Consider the following 6,127-nt stretch of genomic DNA (forward strand, 5'->3'; position numbering starts at 1 on the left):
ATTAACGAGGATGTGTATTCCTCCTTAATATAGAGCGCCACGCCCCCACCCCTCTTTCCTATCCTATTGTTGTTTATTGCAACAACAAATGGTATATTAGCCTGTATTGTACAAAAAGTCTGAAACAAGTTTTGTCATCTTTATTTTGCTAGTACTCTGTCCAGATTTCAAGAGGATTTTTACCCATGTAGAGTTGGCAAATTTCAGCATTAATTATTTTTCAGTGAAAAAGTGTTACAAGGGAGGAAAAATATTACCCCAGCAGAAAATAGTCCTGAAGAGCAGAAAACTGCTTTACAACAAGTGAGGAAAAGCTGCTTCGTTTCATAAAGCTGAAAAACTAAGCAAAAGAAAAGAACTTTGAACCTTAATAAGTTATTGTTGAGGTTTTTCAAACTCTAAACAAATTATGGCAGAGTAAGGTTTGGGTATAAATAAGGTAATGTTTACAGTCAGGCAGAAGGCAGGGTAGGATGGCACCTTTTGAGAATAAGAGGTTTGTTCAGAGAGGCATAAGCTTTCATAGGTGACAGCCTACTTCATCAGATGTAGTGACTTCTGCTAGTGCTGGCACACAGCTTTTTAGTGATGCTAACTGCGCAGTAGCCTGTAGGGCAAAAACCATGCTAATATGCACAGTTAGCATCACTAAAAAGCTGTGTTCTGGCACTACTGTGCAGTAGCACTTATTACTGCACATTGATTTAGTACTTAGTTATACAAGTACTAAATTACTGCACAATAACGATGGCACATTAATTTATGAATGAATGTGTAGAATGATCTGTTGTGTGTAACACTTGCAGGGCCTGACTTTTTCATGGTAAATATTAAGATTAAGTGGGAGTGAATGTTTCTGAAATTTGTTTACTCCAACTTGTTAAATGTTGCCATTTTTATAAGAAAAGTTGTCAACGTGATTAGTCTGTGACATATTCCAAAGATTCTTCTCAGGCACACTTCAGCTTATAATGTTCAGACACCCAGCATAACTTTCCGAACTTGTGTCAGTGTTACATGATTCCTACATACCGCACAAGGAGTTACAAACCTGCCCTAAACTATCCCCTGATACCCGGGATGTGCAACCGCTACTTTGTGACTCTGCCACTTCAGCTGAGCACAGCTCAGCTCATTGTTCAAATATAAAGATAGGCAGCACCCAGCATGATGTTGGTTCTATCAAATACTGATTATAACTACTGTTAAACTCTTAAGACCTCTACCAGACTGGACACAGAAGATGCAGCTTTCCAGTTCCTGGAACTGATAGTCCTGTGGCGAAATGGAGATCTGCAAAATGACAGAAAGTGTGTCTGAATATGGAATTATTCTTATCTCATTTCCCAGAACTAAAGGCAGTGAATACTTAACAGGGGAAACCTTACACATTAAATCAGTCCCTCTAAAAACCAGAAATTTACATTTTGCTAAAATCTGAGCATTCTCTCCTGAGCTTTGGGATTCACAACAGATCTGTATTTCTGTGGCATGGAACTGGAAACAGCAGCTGGTGAAATCAGGAGGTGGCTAAAATCATAAGACAGTAAGTGTGGTTGGACTTAACTGTGGCTGGAAGACACTGTGAGTGCTGGTCTGATAATTATCCCATAGTCATTTCTTTTTGAAGGGAAGTGAAAGAGAGTCAAAGTGCAATAGAAGCATTTTTAGCAGGAAATTATCAGCATACGTGCTGAAGCAAGCTCCAAGACCATGGGAAACCAGCTCAAGTGGTATTTCGTTTCTAATTATGTATACACTTATAATTAATCCATTTAAAAATGGGAAGGAACAGGAATGACTTTGCCTAACAGCTGACTGCATCTAAAAATCTCATTTATTAATAAACAATACACCCCAAAACTGAGTAGTCTCATAGAGGTAGATTCAGAGATCCGATTTTGTGTGTGCGTGTGCATGTGTGCATGTGCGCACATGCGGGTTTGCATGAGGGTGTGCATACCAAATATAACTCAGAGCTGTTTGGTGGAAAATATGTAAATCAAGTGTTCCGATGAATCAGCCACAACAGCTGAGTCTTTTCCAAGCCCCCATGGACAGAATTACCCAGCAGGGTAAAGAATAGAGTATGGGAAGCCACATAGCACAGAAAAATGTGCAGAAATGGCTGGTCAGTGTTCATGATATATCATAAAAACTGTCTAGGGCATTCCTACCCTGCTCTACTCCTCCTTATTGTCAAAAAGAAAAGTAAAACTATAACCCAAGGAGGAGTGCTATCTGCAGAGATCCTTCACACAGGTCCTGTGAAGATAAATCCTCAAGCAACAAACCAAAATTTGGGACTCTATAAGCTATTAGAAAGATAAATTGGTAACAAAGTCAGGAAACTTTGATGTAATTTTGTCTGTGTAACAAGTCCTGCTTTCCTAAACACAGAAGGAATCAAAACATCCAGAGATTTAGAGCTGCCCATAGCACAGTATCTTTCAGCCACCACCTCAACTTAAAAGCCTACCCTAAAGCTTTCTGAAACAGTGGCACATACACACATGATGCTGCAGCATTTTAATTAGAGCAGCTCTCTGGGAGCCACTCTAATTAAAATGTTCCCCACCTCTCACCTGGGAACACATGTATAGACACCCATAAGTACTATCCTGCTGTGGAGTTTTTTTGTGCACAGCAGAGCACATGTAGACACTGACCCAGTGGGGCATGAGGATGTTTCAGTGTGAGGGTATCTATACATTTGGTCCAGGTTGATGGGAGTGGGCATTTTAATTAGAGTGGCTCCAGAGAGCCGCTCTAATTAAAATGCCAGTGTCGCATGTATTCAGTGTCCCATGTTTCAAAATAGTGGCAGGGACTCAATTAACAAGTTTTAGTTAAAGCACCCCAACCTCCATTCTGAAAGGTAGGATAATGAATACATGTGATGGTTGGGCTTGCTGAAGTATTCTAATTAGAACCCTCCAGCAGACTCAATTAATCAAGTCTGCTCCTTTGCATTCTAGTTAAAACATGACAGGGCATGAGTATAGACATTTCAGACAAAGGCAGGCTTTTTTCCTACATATTGTTTCTCTGCTTCTCAAATTGAGCTGACACTCATCCACCCAATTCCCTTCCCCCTCAGCTCATTCACATCCCTTATCAAGACAATACCTAGCTAAATCCCAGACTGTGTACTTTGGGTTTGGCAACTGCCGTTATTTTTGCACAAAGGAGCATAGTAACCTCTCACAGCTATCTTAAATGAAGGTTAGTTGTTCTACCTACCACTCTCAATGAGTTTTTTTGTAATAATACTTTGAAGTGTTCAAATATTACAATAACTGAGGCCATGTGATCATATAAGTACATAAAATATTGTGATATTATTCAGGAAAGAAAGAAGTATTTTGCCTCGCTCTGAAATCCTGAAAAATGTGACATTCAAAAGATCTGAGAACCAATGAGTATCCAGTCCCTGAACTCCAAGCTACATGATGTGACTGAGAAACAGCCAAAACATAATAGTAGAAGTCCAATGAAGGTGTGCCAAAAGGATGTGTGTGTGATGATGTACAGGAGAGGACTAGAAAGAAGCCTGCCAATGTGCATCCAACTTACTAGCAGCTAATATAAGGAATGAATCAGTATTCTAATGCTATAAAAATTAGATTTATCTCTTGCTGATAAATAAGTATAGCAATGTGCCTAGTTGAACAGCTTTCAGATTTTCAATTACTTCTCTATTCTTTTATTTCTTTTTTTCTTCCTTCTACTCCTTTTCTTTGAATGAAATCAAGAAGCCATCCTTGCATAGGGCAGATATTTTCATTTCTGTTTTTTTAGATTGTGTATCACAAGCCACTACAAGAACTGGACTTGTGAAGAATAAATATGTTGCCTCAAATTAGACACAGTGGTATACAGGCAGTCCTCAGGCTTACAACACACTTGGTTCCTCAGAACTGTGTCTTAAGTCAAAACGTTGCAACTTGGAACTGATTTTCCCATAGGAAACAGTGTTATAAACGGGGAGTTGGTTCCTGAACGAAGGCCCGATACCCTATTTTCACCAAAAATAACCCAGAATTTTGTAGTCAATTACAGATGAATAATATAGCTACTTTAATGTATTTATATTGTAAATAGCAATCATATTGATTTGGAAGGACTTCTTTCAGGTGACTTGGCTGAACTTTTTGAAGGGTAGTTGGCTAGAGTCTTCTCAGGAGTCTTGGCTGCAGGTTTTTCTGGAGTCTTGTCTGCTTTCTTAAAGAAAGTGTCCAAGAAGTTTGGACAGATGGGAGATGGGTAATGCAGTGAACTTGTTCACTGGCGTGGCATTGGATCAAGCATCGTAAAGTCAAAACTGATGTCAGAAAGTTGAAACAGGGTGTCAATTTATAAACATTGTAAGTGCAAAATGTTGTAAGTCGAGGACTGTCTGTATTTAAAAACATGATTCCTAAATGCCTGCCTAACCTCGGAACTAGTTAGAATTATCAACTTTGGCAGGAAAAAAATTTTAAATTCAGTTTTGATTAGTCTCCACCTGCTGGTAGAAAGGGTTAAATAAATTGGCCAAGACTAGCACGGGAATATTTGGCTCTTGCAGATGCAAAAAGAATTATTACAATTAGATACACATGAACATAATATTAATGATAAATACCAAATAATGCATCAACCTGGACACATTATTTATATGTACAAACCTTTATACATGAATGTGATTTAGGCTTGCAATATTCTAAACTGGTGGTTCCCAAAGGAGTTGTGGGACTTAGGAGTAGAGCTGTGAACACCCCAGAAATTCAACTACAGCAACTAAACTCATACTGGAAGCAGAGTCACTGAATAAAAAGACCAGGTACTACCCTTCTAAGCAATTCCCTGTTTTATTAGTAGCTAAGCTAGTAAAGGTATGATAATAATAAACTGCTGAAAGAAGGCAGCGGCAAATAACCTATCCTTCATCCTATAGCAAGGAAGGAATAGTTGCCTCTTAGGATTACTCCTTAGGTATAGCTCATATAGGGCCCTGTGACTAAATTCACAATCTAGTCCTAACACAGGGAAGGGAAAAGTGGAACAAGTAAGTAGTGCTAGTAATGGTGATTGTAAGCAGTTAGTAGGGTTGCAGTTAGTGAAGGGGCATCACAAAAGTGAATAGGTAGGGGGCTAAAATCTTATATGAGGATGAGGACAAAGGAGGCTACGGGAACCCAGTATCTGTACACATATTTACTGAGCTTTCTGGACTAGAGCTTTTGTTTGACTAGTTTAGTCCAGCAACCAGAAGGAAATATAGACCTGAAGTGTCATGACAGTTCAGATACTGAAAGCACAGTTCTAACTGGAATAGCCAACATATGAGCACCCCATTTATTTAGAATCTCAGGTGCAGATTCAAAACTAGCAAATACTACTTTGTAAGGAACAGTTTTTCTGACTGTTTATTTTTGGAGGCAATTTAACAATTACAAAGCAGATTACTTGTGTTAATGCTATTGCATGACAGATCCCAGTGAAGCAAGACAGGTCAGGCTTTGATGCATAGTAGACCCTATACCAGGCTGTTCCCATGAAAACAGAATGTTTCTCTGGATTTCATAGGTCTTTTATGGCAAAGCATGCTATTAACATAGTAGTTAGTCGTGACCTTACCACAGACAAGTCTTCCACTTGCATTTCACAATGAGTTATTTTATACAATGAAGACTCAGAAAGGAATACATTAGGTCTTGAGATCTCCCTACTGACCAGTGCTGAATTGGTTTTGTGAAGCAAGTTTTCTATTAGAGTAGTAAAAGGTGCTCTTTCTGCTGGGATGGATTATCTTTTCCTCCACAGTCCTCCATTTTCCATTTTCCTCTATTTTATTTCCATCTTTTCTCTTTGACTAGTATCTTTCCTTTATTTACTGCCATTCTCTCTACATCCCAGAAGGTTTAGAAGAGTGTTTTTTTCTAACTGGATGTCATGCACATTCAACCTGATCACTAGAAATCAACTTGAGATTCTTTCCTCCTGATGTATAACCACCAACAGTAAAGATTGTGGAGGCCAGATTAGGTCCTTAGTGCTTCCAGGGGGGATTCCAGGGAAGCACAAGTGTTACCGATTAGAATTTGTAATAAACGTGTGTGTGTGTGTGTGTGTGTGTGTGTGT

This window comes from Crocodylus porosus, unplaced genomic scaffold (genome assembly GCF_001723895.1).
Source record: "Crocodylus porosus isolate Cpor-Errol unplaced genomic scaffold, CroPor_comp1, whole genome shotgun sequence".
NCBI lineage: Eukaryota > Metazoa > Chordata > Crocodylia > Crocodylidae > Crocodylus > Crocodylus porosus.